We start from the raw sequence: 16,545 nt of genomic DNA on the forward strand, positions 1-16,545 counted from the left end.
CCACCTGGGAAGCCCTTTCAGTTGTGTAACACACCTCTAAATTTGTATGCTAAATGCCCCCTTTTATTTGTTTAGGCTGTTTTGAGTTGTTTTCTCTTGCTTGCAACTAGAGAACTGAAATGAGGGCCCAGTAAGTCAGGTAAACATTTTTTTAAAAAAATCCCTTAACTACTCATTGCTTTTTTCACCTCTCATGTCTCCATAGTTTGTTAATTATATTCCTTCCTTTATTGAACAGTCATTGAGTGTTTTTTTTTCAGGGTACATTAGAGATGTGAGATGAACAGCTATGATCCTTGCCTTCAGTTAATTTTTAATTTGCTGCTGGAGGTGGACATGTAAATGACCAAGTGTTTTTTTTTTTTTTTTTGGCAAGTAACCAGCCTTTTTGTTTCTGATTGATTTTAAGGTCCTGACTCATGCTTCCGGACTTGTTTTTGCCTGTGCCTCTGAAATCTGTAAGCAGGCCAGGAAGTCAGGCCATGTATGCATTTCTTTATTAAAACTAGGTAGCAGGAATAAAAATGATGTCGGCAGAACTGAAAGCAAGTCAAAAACAGAAGCTCAGATCTGAAATTAAAAATAAAAACAAAACTTCCTCGGTGAAGTTATTAGCTCTCCTAAGATCACTAAGTCAGCCTTACCTGGGGTGATTTGAGTATTTCCATATTTAGGGTTGATCTTAGAGGTTCTGTATTCCCTATAGCTTACATTATGTATAAAAGAGTGCTTATATGGTTCGTATTAATATACTGCTGCTGCTGCTAAGTCACTTCAGTCGTGTCCGACTCTGTGCCACCTCATAGATGGAAGCCCACCAGGCTCCGCCGTCCCTGGGATTCTCCAGGCAAGAACACTGGAGTGGGTTGCCATTTCCTTCTCCAATGCATGAAAGTGAAAAGTGAAAGGGAAGTCGCTCAGTCGTGTCTGACTCTTAGCGACCCTATGGACTATAGCCTACCAGGCTCCGCCATCCATGGGATTTTCCAGGCAAGAGTACTGGAGTGGGGTAGTATTATATACTGAAAAAGGTGTTTAATAGAAGAACTCTCTTCCCTGTAGCTAGCAATATGTAAGTAAAGTATACTTTTGTAGCTTTCATTGCATAATAAAAAGGTTAATAAATATAAGAGTTCTGTGTTCCCTTTAGTTTGCATTACATTATAAAATGGGTGTTTAAATTAGATGGAAGCCAGTGAAATTATAGTTAAACTGCATAGGGCTGATTTTAGAACCACATTTTCTTAACATGGAGGTTATATAGGTTATATGTTTTATTGGCTTATGCAGCTCCTCAAAATGACCCAGTTCAGAATGACATTCAGCTTACAGCTGATTGAAGTGGGCGTTGGTGGAATATCCCTTGGGGACTTATGGAGCAATTAAAAAACTAGGAACCTCATTCTTTGTAATAACAGAAAAAAACTACTTATAAGGAATTTTGGAGAAACATGTGAAGCTTTATCTTACTAATGAAATTGTGAGAAATGCTTAGGGTTTTTTTTTTTTTTTTAGAAAAAGAACTAATTAATCTTATTTTGAAAATATCATTAGGGAAAATAATAGAATTAATGGAATAACCCAAGGATGAGCTAAATAATTTTCTTTGAAGGAAGAATTATTATAGAGATTAATTCTAAAATTGTTCTGGAGACTTTATAATACAGAGGAATGAAACCTCTGTAGATAAAACTAATACTGATTTAGATATTCTATTTTGTCTTCTTTTCTTGTTTTAGATAAGCATCTGTAGTTTTTTTTTTTTTAATATCATATCACTCTTTATCCTACCTTTATATCACTTTGCTCATTTGGTAATTGTGTATGTATGTGTACATGTGCCTGTATGTACTCATCACATGTGTACATGTATACATGTTTATTTACATTTGTAAGTTTCTTCTCTGATAGATTAAGTTCATTGAAAATGAGAACTATGTGGTTACCTTATTTTCACGATGTACCCAGTACCGAGCACTGCCCTTGGACATAGAGACACTTAGTAATTATTGAATGAATGGATATTTATTACTCATTCACATAACTCTGCACAGTATGAGTGTTACTCATACAGATTTTACAAAAGTAAAATCATTATTTGGCTCTTAGAATATTGTATATTTGATGTAAGGTTTAGTAAGTACTATAAATGTAGTCAGTCAATACTCCATAAAAAATGTGATCACTTTGATTTCTTTCACTGTCAGAGAGAAGCTAACCTTAATACAAGAAAAGAAGAGAAGAATGAGAGAGGGATTAATAGATGGGACATTTATCATCCTGAACCCCTGACTTGGCAAATGACTACTAAAAATCTTAGGAAACGAAGCTTCTAGTAACTAGGCCAACACACAGACAGGCTTATGGGAGTTCTTACAGGTGCAAACTAAGTCAGTGGTGGCAGCAATTCCAGTGAAGGAAGGAATGCTGTTTTCTCAAGGCCAGAGCTCCAGAAATGGGCAAGACACTATCATGGTGCCCTGTGCGGGAGGGGACTGTGCCCCAATGCATTCTAGTTATGGGTCTTTAGGGAGAAAGGCTTTGAAGGCCGTGAGCTGAGCAGGCATGAAAACTCCAGAGGATTGGACACTGGTAGGGAGTTGCCCTTTCATGGGAGGATGGAATTTACTAGTTGGATTTAGTGTGAATTGCACCCCACATCCGTTACCCTTATATGTTTTTTTCTGTTTCCAATAATGCTTCTCACACAGAATATATCACTGGCCAGTGTGCCTGCCCAGATAGTAGAGGTGTTAACTGAATTCAGCCTTGATTAATTCCACATTTACTTTAAAGTTGGTGACATGGTGCCCCAGTTGGGAGTTACGTCTTAACCGCCACAAAAGCAGTTCTGCACGTTTTGCTTGCAGATGGCTCTGAATCTGCCAGGGAAGGAGCAAGATAAATATTTTCTTATAAATATAAAAGGAAGAGTTAAACACTTATTGTTTAGAAACCAAGCTGATAAGCATATTACATTGTCTGAGGCACCAGAAGTAAGCAAATTAATTACATGCAAATAACTGTTGCTCATGAAATGTGGGATAATAATAGTATCTGTTTGGATGTTTATGGTAAGTTTATTTACATGGCTCAATTTTCTGCTAATTTTCCTGTGGAAAATGAACAATACTTGGTTCCCTGTGCCTCTCTTTCAGAAATACTTTATAGAAATCATGGAAACCATGACTTTGACTTTCTGTCATTGCCTTGCCAAGGGCAGTTCTAAAGGCAATATTTGTGTGTACATGGTGAAGAAGGAACTGTTGATTACGTGTGGGTTTTTCCTGCCTAAAACAAGTGGATGTCATTATTAGCTTCATTATGTAATACAGAAATTTTTATTATTCAATTATTGTATGCATGTTATTCAGTCCATATTGACTTTCTGTTGATATTTTTCATGAACATCTTTTGATGTCAGCTTCTTGGTAAACTTCAGACGTTTCTTCTCTTAAGGCAACAGAGGGGACTGAGCAGTTGATATTGACAGTGCGCTCTATGAGGTGGGTCTCTGCCTTTTCCGCTAACGAGTCAGTTCAGTTCAGTTCAGTCACTCAGTCACGTCCGACTTTTTGAGACCCCATGAATCGCAGCATGCCAGGCCTCCCTGTCCATCACCATCTCCCGGAGTTCACTCAGACTCACGTCCATCGAGTCAGTGATGCCATCCAGCCATCTCATCCTCTGTCGTCCCCTTCTCCTCCTGCCCCCAATCCCTCCCAGCATCAGAGTCTTTTCCAATGAGTCAACTCTTGGCATGAGGTGGCCAAAGTACTGGAGCTTCAGCTTTAGCATCATTCCTTCCAAAGAAATCCCAGGGCTGATCTCCTTCAGAATGGACTGGTTGGATCTCCTTGCCGTCCAAGGGACTCTCAAGAGTCTTCTCCAACACCACAGTTCAAAAGCATCAATTCTTCGGTGCTCAGCCTTCTTCACAGTCCAACTCTCACATCCATCCATGACCACAGGAAAACCATAGCCTTGACTAGATGGACCTTAGTCGGCAAAGTAATGTCTCTGCTTTTGAATATGCTATCTAGGTTGGTCATAACTTTTCTTCCAAGGAGTAAGCATCTTTTAATTTCATGGCTGCAGTCACCATCTGCGGTGATTTTGGAGCCCCAAAAAATAAAGTCTGACACTGTTTCCACTGTTTCCCCAACTATTTCCCATGAAGTGATGGGACCAGATGCCATGATCTTCGTTTTCTGAATGTTGAGCTTTAAGCCAACTTTTTCACTCTCCTCTTTCACTTTCATCAAGAGGTTTTAGCTCCTCTTCACTTTCCATAAGGGTGGTGTCATCTGCATATCTGAGGTTATTGATATTTCTCCCAGCAATCTTGATTCCACCTTGTGTTTCTTCCAACCCAGTGTTTCTCATGATGTACTGTGCATATAACTTAAATAAGCAGGGTGACAATATACAGCCTTGACGTACTCCGTTTCCTATTTGGAACCAGTCTGTTGTTCCATGTCCAGTTCTAACTGTTGCTTCCTGACCTGCATACAGGTTTCTCAAGAGGCAGGTCAGGTGGTCTGGTATGCCCATCTCTTTCAGAATTTTCCACAGTTTATTGTGATCCACACAGTCAAAGGCTTTGGCATAGTCAATAAAGCAGAAATAGATGTTTTTCTGGAACTCTCTTACTTTTTCCATGATCCAGCAGATGTTGGCAATTTGATCTCTGGTTCCTCTGCCTTTTCTAAAACCAGCTTGAACATCAGGGAGTTCACGGTTCACATATTGCTGAAGCCTGGCTTGGAGAATTTTGAGCATTACTTTACTAGCATCACCTGCACTAGCTTTGTTCATAGTGATGCTTTCTAAGGGCCACTTGACTTCACAGTCCAAGATGTCTGGCTCTAGGTGAGTGATCACATCATCATGATTATCTTGGTGGTGAAGATCTTTTTGTACAGTTCTTCCGTGTATTCTTGGTTCATTTTGAAAAGATGGCTCTAAACTCTGCCTAGTGTTCCGCACACTCGAAAGAGCCTCTTGCATCCCGCTGTGTGCCTCCATGCCCCTGTATATGTGTGTTCCTTGAGGTGCATCAGAGGTGATGTGAGGAGTCCTTTTCTTCTTTTGAGATAATCAGTTCTCGTGGGTCATTAACTTGGGATTGTGCATCAGATGCGTCATAAGCTGGGGAATGTTTCGGTTGGGATGAAGAGTACTTGTTTTCTAGCCAGCTTTCCCGGCTTGGCGCACCTGTGGACTGCCTCCCTCGATGGGGTGATCCTCGCCCCTGCTAGGTTACTATTTTGTTCGTTCTCTGAATGCTCAGTCTCAGGTGTTTTGTTCACCTCTATGCATTTTCTCAGCAACGCTGCCTTTTTGACAGAATTTGGAAACTATTATCTTACAGCATGCCAAACAGTGTGGTTCATCATCTGCTGTTCACAAAACAGAGAGTAGAACCGAAATGGACTTTTGCTTGAATTTTTACTGGAGAAGGAATTTTTAACATCTAATAAAAAAGGAAAACAGCATTTTCTACCTGGGATTAGTGTGTGTCAGCAACTCTCCAACCTCATTTTTCCGTCTAGTGGTTAGGTTCCATGTGGGTTGGGGTGCAGGAGAATATGGGGGTGGTGTAGGAAGGGTAAGCCACTGAATGCTGGAAATCCACATCTTGCCCTGGGGGCCTCCTTGGTGGTCCAGTGTAAGAATCCGCCTTGCAATGTAAGGGGAAACTGGTTCGACTCCTGGTCTAGGAAGATCCCACAGGTTGCAGAGCAACTGAGCCCGTGTGCCATAGCCACTGAGCCAGTGCCCTAGAGCTTGTGCTCAGCAGCAAGAGAAGCCGCTGCACTGAGAAGCCCGTGCACCGCAACTAGAGAAAGCTTGCGTGCAGTGATGAAGACCCACTGCAGTCCCTCCTGCCGAGAAAAGTACAGCTTTAAAGCAATAATAAAGATCTTGTCTCAGGGGACTCTCTTGGCCAGTCCTCTATGTTGATTGCCGTGGTGGAGATTAGGGTTTGAAAGGCTGGAGCCCAAATATTTTGTGACTATGTTTCTGGAGGGTGAAGGATGAAGGCAGAACACATCTACACAGCTTGGGGACCCACAGTACCCCTGCTGCTCCTTTCAGACTGAGATTCCCAGGTGGAGAACTTTCACTTCCTTTAATAATCCCGATTAAAAGAAAGGGCAAAATCAATGGTTAGATTCTCTGGAGAAAATAGATTCCCTTAACAGAAAAAGGATGAGAGACATAACCACCTTGTGTTTGCAAATTATTTGCTTTCAGTCTGTGATCCTTTCGAGTTTGAGAAATAGGGTATTTAGCTTCTCAACTTATGACTGATAGGATCATGGTGAAAGTGCTCCAGCCTAATGGAAGTTGAAAATGCGGCACTCAGAATTGCTGGATCATACTTGACAGTGATTTGTATGTCTACGGATTATTAAAACCTCAGCATAGAGAATGTCCTGATTTAAAAATTTCCAATTTTATTTCCTTGGTCTGATTTGAGGAGCAGCTATGACTTCTATATTTTGTATAGTAGAATGCCGATTTCTCAGCCATGGATAAGTTTCTGATCAGAGCCACCCAAACTGAGCTTCAGGATATTCTTCCCTCTGGGACTTGAATTACTAACATGTCTTTGACCTTTGACTTTGTTCTTCATTGACATCAAATGCTATTTGTTATTCCAAGCAGCTTAACCTGTGCCACAAACTGAAGCACATGCCTTGGAATGACCAGAAAGAAGCCACTCAGAACAAAAGTTCAGTTCAGTTCAGTCACTCAGTTGTGTTTGACTCTTTGTGACCTCATGAACGGCAGCACGCCAGGCCTCCCTATCCATCACCGACTCCCAGAGTCCACCTAAACCCATGTCCATTGAGTCACTGATGCCATCCAACCATCTCATCTTCTGTCGTCCCCTTATCCTCTTGCCCTCAATCTTTCCCAGCATCAGGGTCTTTTCAAATGAGTTAGCTCTTCTTATCAGGTGGCCAAAGTATTGGAGTTTCAGCTTCAACATCAGTCCTTCCAAGGAACACCCAGGACTGATCTCCTTTAGAAAGGACTGGTTGGATCTCCTTGCAGTCCAAAGGACTCTCAAGAGTCTTCTCCAACACCACAGTTCAAAAGCATCAATTCTTCGGTGCTCTGTACTAATGTTTTATATTTGTAGATATATGTATATATGTAGTCCCTCATACAGTTCTTCTAAAAATCCCTTAAGCTTCTATAGGTTTGGCTAAGAATGCAAAAACTTAATATTCAGAAATTGGGTGCTGTAGAGCTTATAAATCAGGAAACTGATTTAGTACTTGTGGCTTTAAAACTTGTTTGGCGTAACTTCCTTCAGCTGTATTCTACATCCATGTGTTTTCTTATAATTCCACAACCGTTTTTTGGGTGCTTGTTGTATATATTTAGTTCTGAATTGAGTTATACCAGGACTTAAAGTTAATCTTGGTAAAATTGCTTACAATGACTTTTAATTTTTGTTTTACTTCTTCCTCTTCACTAATTAAAGGTTACTTTATGAACGTTATTCAGATGTGTGTGTCTGAGAACTCTGACTTGATATAAGTCTGTTGACTTAAATAGTCACAGCCTGAAAGTTGAGAGTTATGGTTTATTTGGTGGAAATTTTTAGGACTTCAAACCCAGGAGACAGCATCTCTAGTGACCCTGAGATAACTGCTCCAAGAAGGCGAGGGAAGAAGTCAGGTTATATAGAAGTTTTGTAACAGAGGGCAGGTAGTCTGAACATCGAAAAATTATTGTTAATTAAACCAGATATCCCAAGTTAAGGAGTAGAGCACTTTTCTTGTGTGGGAAGATGTAAGAGTCTTGGCCCACTGAAATCACTCCTTTCATATGCATCTCAGCTATCTGGGGCCAGTCCTGTGTTTTTCACACCCTGAGCTGCCTGGGGGGCTCACTGTAGCGAGTGGCTAGAGCTGATGGCTGTGACATCCTTGTTTACTGATATGGCAGGACATACTCCATTTGTCAAATCAAGAGCTGATTAAGGGGGATGGTAGAACCAAGGGAAATATGAACTGAGAGATGACTTGGGAATAGAGATTGAGATAATTAATAATATGGATTAAGAAAAACAGTGAAGGAGAAAGAGAGCATATTGATTTAGTTGGTGCAAGTGTGCTGAAATGATACAGTCTTAGAATTGTTAGAAACATGGCTTTTCATGTCTTTTAATCTACACTGGCACTGTTTTCCTTTGGACCTAAAATAATGACCAAGTATAAAATTTACTTTGAAATCACAATCTGAATATTTAAAATGTTTCAGTAAGTGTTTTCTAAAGCGAATCTTCTACATTCTGTTTCAATTTAGCCATTTTGTAAGTTTTGCTAAGGTGATTTTATTAGATATTGAGCCCAATATTTTTTTCATAATTAAAAAATTTTTTCCCCAATTAAAAATTGAGATGTAATTCACACATCTCATAAAATTCACCATTTTGAAGTGTCAGCTCAGTAATGTTTTGTATATTCATAAGACAGTGCACCTGATTTCAGAACATGTTCATCCTCCCCGAAGGGAACTTGGTCCCTGGCAGTAAGCTGCGATTCATTGTCCCTCCCATTCCTCCTCCTCAGCTTTTTGGCAATCCCCAGTCTACTCTCTGTCTCTATGGATTCATTGATTTTGGACATTTCATAAAATGGACAATGTGATCTTCCGTGACTGACTTCAAGGGTCATCCATGCTGTATCATGTATGAACACATCATACATTTTGATTGCCTGATAGTATCCCATCATATGGTCATTTGATTTTTCTGTTCATTCGTTGACAGGCATCTGGGTTGTTTCCACTTTTTAGCTGTGATGAATAACGCTGCTCTGAACATTTATATACATGATTTTACATTAAGATATATGTACAGTTTCAGTATACCTAGGAATGGAACTTTTGGTCACATGGCAACTCTGTGTTTAACTTTTTGAGGACTGCCAAACTGTTTTCCAATTGACTGCACAATTTTATATTCCCACCATATTGGATATGTTATTTGAAATTTAAGAGACATACTGTTAAAAAAAAAAAAAAGTTTAGCTATCCATTGTTTCCTGCCCTTTTGGACATCATGTTTACTGGAATGAGTTATTACCTGAAATTTTGAAAGGTAATAGAATTTGAGAGCTGGAGAGATTCTAGTGGATTCATCTTCTTACTGGAAAGGAAGGTCCCTGAGGTTCAGGCATTTTGCTCAATGCTTTTACTCCTCTGAGATCAGTGCCATTAAAAACTAGGTGCTCAGTGTATATTTCTAAATGAATGAATCTTTTCAGTTACCTCTGTTTTAATGAGAAAAATGATGCTCAGAAAAGTCAGGTGACTTCCTAAAGGCCACAGACTTAGCTGGCGGAACAATGGCTGGAATACTAGTCTCAATTTCCTCGCCAAGATCTTACCATCACAATCATCTTGAATTCACAATTCTTACTGCGCTTGGTGGTCCATGGCTGACCTGGTACAGCATTTTCTGACAGTTCTGTAGCTTGGCTCTGGAGGTTTATTGACGCTTAATGAGTGTTTTTGTTCTTGTGAATTCATTTACATGTTTACTGCTGAAGCCAGCATTCATAAAAGGAGAGAAACATATAAATAACTGCATTTTACCTAGGGAAGATAAATTACAGTTGTCCATCAATAAATAGATAACTTTCGTAGCTGCCAGGATTATTAGATTGTGGAAGACAATAAATTTGTCCCCTCCCTGGTGAATCACATGCCTTAAAAATTCACAACTAATTATCTGAAAGGGAGACAAGTTAATGCAGACTTGCTCTCTATTTACTAGCATTCTTTTCTTTCCTAATCACCCCTGTGGATGAGAGAATCCATTCTATCAGTCTTTCCTCCAAACTGTGCTCTTCCAGAGTAATATATGTATAAATTAAATGTAGCTTAGTGTAAGTAAGCATAGATTAGCCTGTATCAGAGGCAGTGTTCTTGGAGCCACATTTGCATGTTAAGTGAATTGTGTGCCATGAAGGATAGGTTTATAGACTGGACCCATAATGAAGTCGAGAATCGCTGTGTAAAGCCTGTAGGCTAGGGGTAGAAATCTAGGGCCTTTTAACGCAGAGTATCTATTACACCTGGAAGTGACAAAGCCATTATTTTATGAGGCCTTATGGGGAGCAGTTTGGTTCCATTACTTTAGTTACAACTCATTCCAGGAAACAGAACATCAAGACATTCTCTGAAGGTATTGAGATTAACCCTTTTTTGAAACTTATCAGCTAATTGATACCTGGTATTAAAGTAAGAGGTTTAATAGACTATTAGGAATTTTCCTCATATTTGTCTAAATCTGTGAGACATGTGCTAGGGAGGATCATTAAGGCCATTAGGGGCCTAATTATATTTCTAATCTACTACATCCCTGTACTATTGAAAATATAAAAGAATTCTCCTTTTTGTTAAAGTAAGAACTAAAGGTTTTTTTTTTTTTTAAGGGATTAGCTTGGGGTCGTAGGGAAAAAAACGCAGGGTTATATTTAGAAGATTTATGCTCAAATGTTGGTTCTATGGTTAACTAGTTGTATAATCTTCAAATCACAGAACTTCACCAAGGCTCTCTTTACTTATTTGTTAAATGTGGATAATAATAATTCCTTACAATGTAGATTTTGTAATTTCTTGAGATACTCTGTAGGACACGTGGTAGGCATTCAGTAGTTGTGGAATCTGGACCCTGGCGTTCCTTGGACTTCCTTAATAAACTTTGTATGTATACAGAGTTTACTTGTATGTACACATATGTATAGGGCTCTATGTGTACATATGTTTAGGGCTCTATGTGTACATATGTATCGGGCTCTATGTGTACATATGTATCGGGCTCTGTGTACATATGTATAGGGCTCTGTGTGTACATATGTATAGGGCTCTATGTGTATATATGTATAGGGCTTCCCAGGTGATGCACTGATGAAGAATCCACCTGCCAGTATAGGAGACGCAGGTTCCATCCCTGGGTCATGAAGATCCCTTGGAAAAGGAAATGGCCTCCCACTCCATTATTCTTGCCTGGAGAATCCCATGGAGAGAGGAACCTGACAAGCTACAGTCCAGTCACAGAGTCGAACACAACTGAGCGACTGCACACGCACAGACACAGACACATACGTGTACATACACACAGCACGTGCACGCACGCTCACATCCCTCTTACGCCAGCTGTCTCCACCTCACAGGATTTAGCTGGCTCAGTGGTTGACAAGATAACTGTTATGTGTATATGGATAATGGGAACCTTTACAGATGATCTTCAAGTGTTGTTTACTGTAAAGACTCGTTCATAGTGGCTATCAATCCATCACGGGCTTCCCATTCTCTTCCAGTTTCTGCCAGTGCCACCACTACTGCTTAGGTCATCCAAGTTGGAAATCTTTTCTACTTTCTCTTTGATTTGTGATTTTGTTGTCCAGTAGGCTCTTTCTATGCAAAATTAACACTGCATAAAAGATTGTTGACGCTGATGTAAGGTAGACAGTTTATTAGTCAACAGATCACTGAGGTGATAAGCTTCATGTCCATTTATACTCAGAAATACAATATAATCCCAGTTTTGAATTTTTTTCCACGTGTAATTCTTATTTTCTAATAATCTTCTGAATGCTAAGCTGATAAAATTGGGTCTCTTTTACCTAAATAGTATAAGTGACAAGAACTTTATATTCCATTAACAGCAAGATACCAGGTGTGGATAAACAGAAAAACCTCTAGCAGTCTGGATCTGAGGGTGTGGTAGACCGGGTTACTCTTAGTGATCATTCATTCCCAGCCCACTCCACCACCACCCAGCCCTGCGTCTGTGAAAGCAGTGTTTCCTGCTACCATTGACGCTGGGGCTTCCCTGGTGGCTCAGTGATAAAGAATCCACCCGCCAATGCAGGAGATATGGGTTCAATCCCTGGGTGGGGAAGATCCCCCTGGAGAAGGAAATGGCAGCCCCTCCAGTATTCTTGCCTGCAAAATCCCATGGGCAGAGGAGCCTGGAGGGCTGGGCTGCTGTCTGTGGGGTTAGAAGAATGTCAGACACGACTCACTGACTAAACAACAACCAGCCATTGATACTGGGTTCAGACATGTGGCTTCCCATGGCCGGCGCAGTTGGTTACAGATACGCCACTTGTGCAGGCTGGGAAAGTGCTTGTGCCCGTGGACTCGGTCTTTTGGTGAATCCCAACCAACCAGCATATATGTGGGCAAGCCTTCTAAGTTCTGAGGTGGTCTGTCGCTCAGGATTGTTGTTGCAGTGACTAACAGATTCAAAGGAATGCTGATTTCTTTTCAAGGTTTTCTTTGGGCACTGATTTGGGAGCCTTAACTTTCCCTGGAGAATCAAAAAACCTCTCTCTTTGATTGTACCTATTCTAATGCCGTTTCTCTGTTCATTCAGGATTGAAAGCTCAGTTAAAAGGAATGGGAACAATTCAGAACTGGAAGAAGGGTGCTGGTTGACCCTGGCTATCTATGCAAACCGGTGTGTACTTGGAAGTTATTCTAGGAAAAGATAATGACCAGTGGCTTCTTTCTGGTTGATATTTCCTTGGTGGCTGGCGGAAAGGGCAGTGAATACACAAAGCTGGTCTCTAATTATGGAAAGAAACTATTAAAATTCCATTTTGTCTTTAGAAGTAAGCATATAAAGGAATCTGAAGGAGCCCAGACACCTCTTTAAAATAATGCTTGTCTTGGGCTAATTCTTCCACTGTGCCTGTGGCATCATTAGATGCCAGTCCTAGTGAGTAGGATCATTTGCAAACAAAACTGATTAGAGACGGGAGGCTGTGTCCGAGACTTCCCCTAAAGTGGAGTTTCAGACACCTGCCCATTGTTTAAACCCCATTGCCCTCAGCAGTGCTTTTATTTATTTTCCCTCTACCTAGGGGAAAAAAAAATAGGGGAAAAAAGATTGTTTATTTCAAAGGGTATTGGAACTCATCCTTCAAAAGAGAACACTGAGAAAAAGAGAAAAAAAGGATATTGTGTAAAAGTGCCAAAGGTTTCCAGAATTTCCCTTTCTTGCCCATTATAAACATGGTCTTTCCCTTTGCTCTGAGCTCCCCCCTCTGGCATTCATGGTATATTTCTCTTTCTATTATTACAAACTTCAAAGCTCTCCCGCCATGTCATTTTGAAAATCCTCTCGACTGTAAGTGATGGTTTGGGCTGCTTTTATTTCCTATTTGGGGGGTTGTGGATTAAGGAACGCAGAGGAACTGCCTGGAACATTTATAAACTTTTAATTCAGTGCAGAGAAAAAAAAGTCGGAAACCCAGTGCACCATTGATGTTGCCTCAAAGATGCTTTGAGCTTGTTTAACCAATTTTTAAGGCTCGTGTACCAGGACTGAAATGAGGTGCCTTTTCACAGACCTCAGGATTGTGCTCTTGTAACAAATAGGTCCATATGGCTCTTTGTTTTTGCAATTCAAGTGTTACCCTTATGCTTTTTCTGTTTAAATGGCTATCTTTGTTCTGATGAAAGCTGATTATATTGTAAGTAAACTCTTAACTATTGAATTCTTTTTTTTTTTAAACAAGATTGGTAATGCCCAATTTATTTAGCACTGTTTAAGAATCGGATTGTCATTGTAGCTTAATTTTTCAGAAAACAAAATCTTACCCTTTTGAAGCACCAAAGGTTGTATTTTAACACTTTGAAATGGAAAATTTTGTACAGTACATTAATACATTTTTCTCAAATTGGGTCTGTAGGGGAGGAAGAGGTTTTACTTTTCTTTAGGGTCCCTGGCTGGGTCTGAGCGTTAAACTGATGGGAGACATTAATAGAAGAAAAGTGGCCAACTTTGTTTAATGTTAGTTTTATGTGATAAGGGAACCTTCATAAGGAAATGAAGATTCATAGACATGTAAAACCTACTTGCTAGCTTCCTTGGTGGTCCAGTGGTTAAGAACCTGCCTTGCAACGCAAGGGATACCTGTTCAGTCCCTGATCCGGGAAGATCCCGCTTGCTGTGGGGCAGATAAGGCCGTGTGAGACAACTGCTGAAGCCCACCCACCCTGGGGTCCATGCTCCACAACAAGAGAAGCTACCCTGCACCACAACCAGAGAAAGTCCACACGGCAGTGAAGACCTAGTGCAGCCAAAAAAAAAAAAATCTTACTTGCTTTCTTATATTAGGTTGAGCAAAGGGAGGCCAACATGGAAAAGTGACTCAACTCTGTGAGGAGGCCAGAGGAAGATAAGACTTTTTTTTTCTCCCTGGGGAGGCTGTACCATGTGGCTTGCAGATCTTAGTTTCCTGACCAGGGATTGAACCCAGGCCCCAGCAGTGAAAGTATCCAATCCTAACCCCCCCGGACTGCCAGGGAATTCCTGAGAAGAAGGTCTGTTTGTATAGCCGCCTTTCTGTCTCAGCTTATCCTTCATGGTAAGAATGTTACTTTCCTTCTGGTATAGAAAGGACATCTTTTACACAGGAATTCATCTTTTGCCTTTAAGAAACAGAAGAAAGATCCAAGTGTTTTTCTTACATTTGGTGTTTTTCAAGTGCCTTTGATGCATAAGAATTAACATGCCAAAGTGACACATTTGGGGTGACGTGCTCTAAACTCGCCCGTCCCTTTTGTCACAAACTCCTGAGCACATTGGGATTTACCTTGATCGAAGGCTTCGATTTTGAACCGGGTTAACTGATGCTTCCTTTGGACTTTGCAGCCCTGCCCCTTACTGAGTGTGTTTTGGTGTCAGAGATCATGTTATCGCCCATGGAGGCAGGTGAAGTGTTGCCCCCAGTTGGAACCAGCCCCAGACGTCCATGTCTATCTCTTCGTCTGCTTTTCATGCCACCTGCCTTTTTCCCCTTGCTGTGTGGTTGTAGGTTATCATATCTAGCTGTTGATTGTGTTTGTCTCAGACAAGCTCCTCTTGCCTTTGGAATTGCCCAACTCTTTGGCATAAGCTCAAAGACAGGAAGCAGTAAAAGTGGTTAGAATTCTGTGAAGAGTAAGGAAACAGAAGCATCCTCTGGTGTCACGTGCCTGGGTTCTAAGCTATGAGTTTTGTAACAGGAAAATTTTGGCTGTGGATATGTCCTTTTTTCTTTCCTGTTAGGTTCTCAGTGGTCTAGGTTTTCAGATACATTAGGTATTATTAGGCTAACAGAAGATGAGATGGTTGGATGGCATCACCAACTCAATGGACGTGAGTTTGAGCAAACTCTGGGACAGTGAAGGACAGGAAAGCCTGGCGTGCTAAGGTCCATGGGGTTGCAGGGTCGGACACAACTTGACTACTGAACATCAACAAGGCTAACAGTGGCAATCGAGTGATACCTAAAACAGGTTATAGACACGCAGATACACACACATACCACATTTTTCTTCTCCATTTTTCTGCTGATGGCCGCTTAGGTTGTGGCATTATTCACAACAGTCAAGATATGGAAACACTTGATTTGTTCTTAAGGATAGCATAAGAGTTTTTGAATATCTTAAGCAGTTTTGTGTGTGTGTGTGTGTGTGTGTGTGTGTGTGTGTGTGTTGTTATAAGAAGATAGGATTTACCATTGACAGTTGTTGTAAGATGTTGGTGCTCTTATATGAGTTTGATTTTTTTTTTTCCTTTTCATCCAGACAAACTGGATATGAACTGGTCAAACCTAGAGTGGTCTGGTCCTTCCTTGTTCTCTTTTTACTGTCTCAGCTGGTATGCTTATCTCTCCTCCCTGAGTTTGGCCTTCTGAATGAGAAGATCTCCCGTTTGACTCTCAAGTCCTCTTTAAACCAGAGCTATTGTTACTCATGTAATGATATTATTATCTTTGAATCTGCTTTCTACTTTGCTCTGCATTTGGCATTGAGACTCATAAGTGCTGAAACCCACTTTCCCCTTAATCAGGACCAATACGCTTTCCCTTTTCTCTTCTTTGTCTTTTTCCCTGAGAGCAAGCAGTGTGGTCAGTTAAAAAAAAGTCGTAACATTATTCCAATCTTATGCAATAGTCTGCTAACCTAACCCTTCTTTACTAAGGCTGTCCATAGGGGTCAGTTTTAAGAACCTGCTCGGAGGACTAGACTGACCTGTGAAGTAAACAGCCTTTGTAAGTATCATATAGTTTTCCTGTATGTGAGTTTAGTGGTTTTCAATTTGGTTTAATCAGAGTGTAGTTATTAACATGTACTACATGGAATGCACTATGCTGTATACCAAAAGATACCCCCAAGGGAAGTCTCCCTCCCCCTTTTAATTTAGCTTATAAAAATGCAGCAGGTAGTCTTTTTGGCTTTTGTTTATAATTGAGATCTTTTCTTATTAGCTTAGTGGCAGCCTCCTGAAAGAATACTCCTCTCTGTATGTTTGCCCATCTGCCCTGCCTATAAATTGAGGATAAATTAATAAAAATAGATTTGAGTGTTTCTGGCTGGGGGTTGTGTTAAAATACATGTGTGAGGAACTTCTGTGAATCATTAAATGATATAATAATCACAATAAAGGTAGTTTTTAAGATTTCTGTTTTTGATTTCCCTTTAAACTTAACATGTCTTTCAAATACATTAGAG

The 16,545-nt window shown here is 40.4% G+C and overlaps 1 protein-coding gene across 7 annotated transcripts in view; it reads left to right on the forward strand.

Moving 5' to 3' along the window:
- EXOC4 (exocyst complex component 4) overlaps positions 1–16,545 on the forward strand; it is an 807,451-nt gene that overhangs the window by 152,786 nt on the left and 638,120 nt on the right. The window lies entirely within an intron of this gene.

The sequence above is a fragment of the Ovis aries genome, chromosome 4 (assembly GCF_016772045.2).
Source record: "Ovis aries strain OAR_USU_Benz2616 breed Rambouillet chromosome 4, ARS-UI_Ramb_v3.0, whole genome shotgun sequence".
Taxonomy (NCBI): domain Eukaryota; kingdom Metazoa; phylum Chordata; class Mammalia; order Artiodactyla; family Bovidae; genus Ovis; species Ovis aries.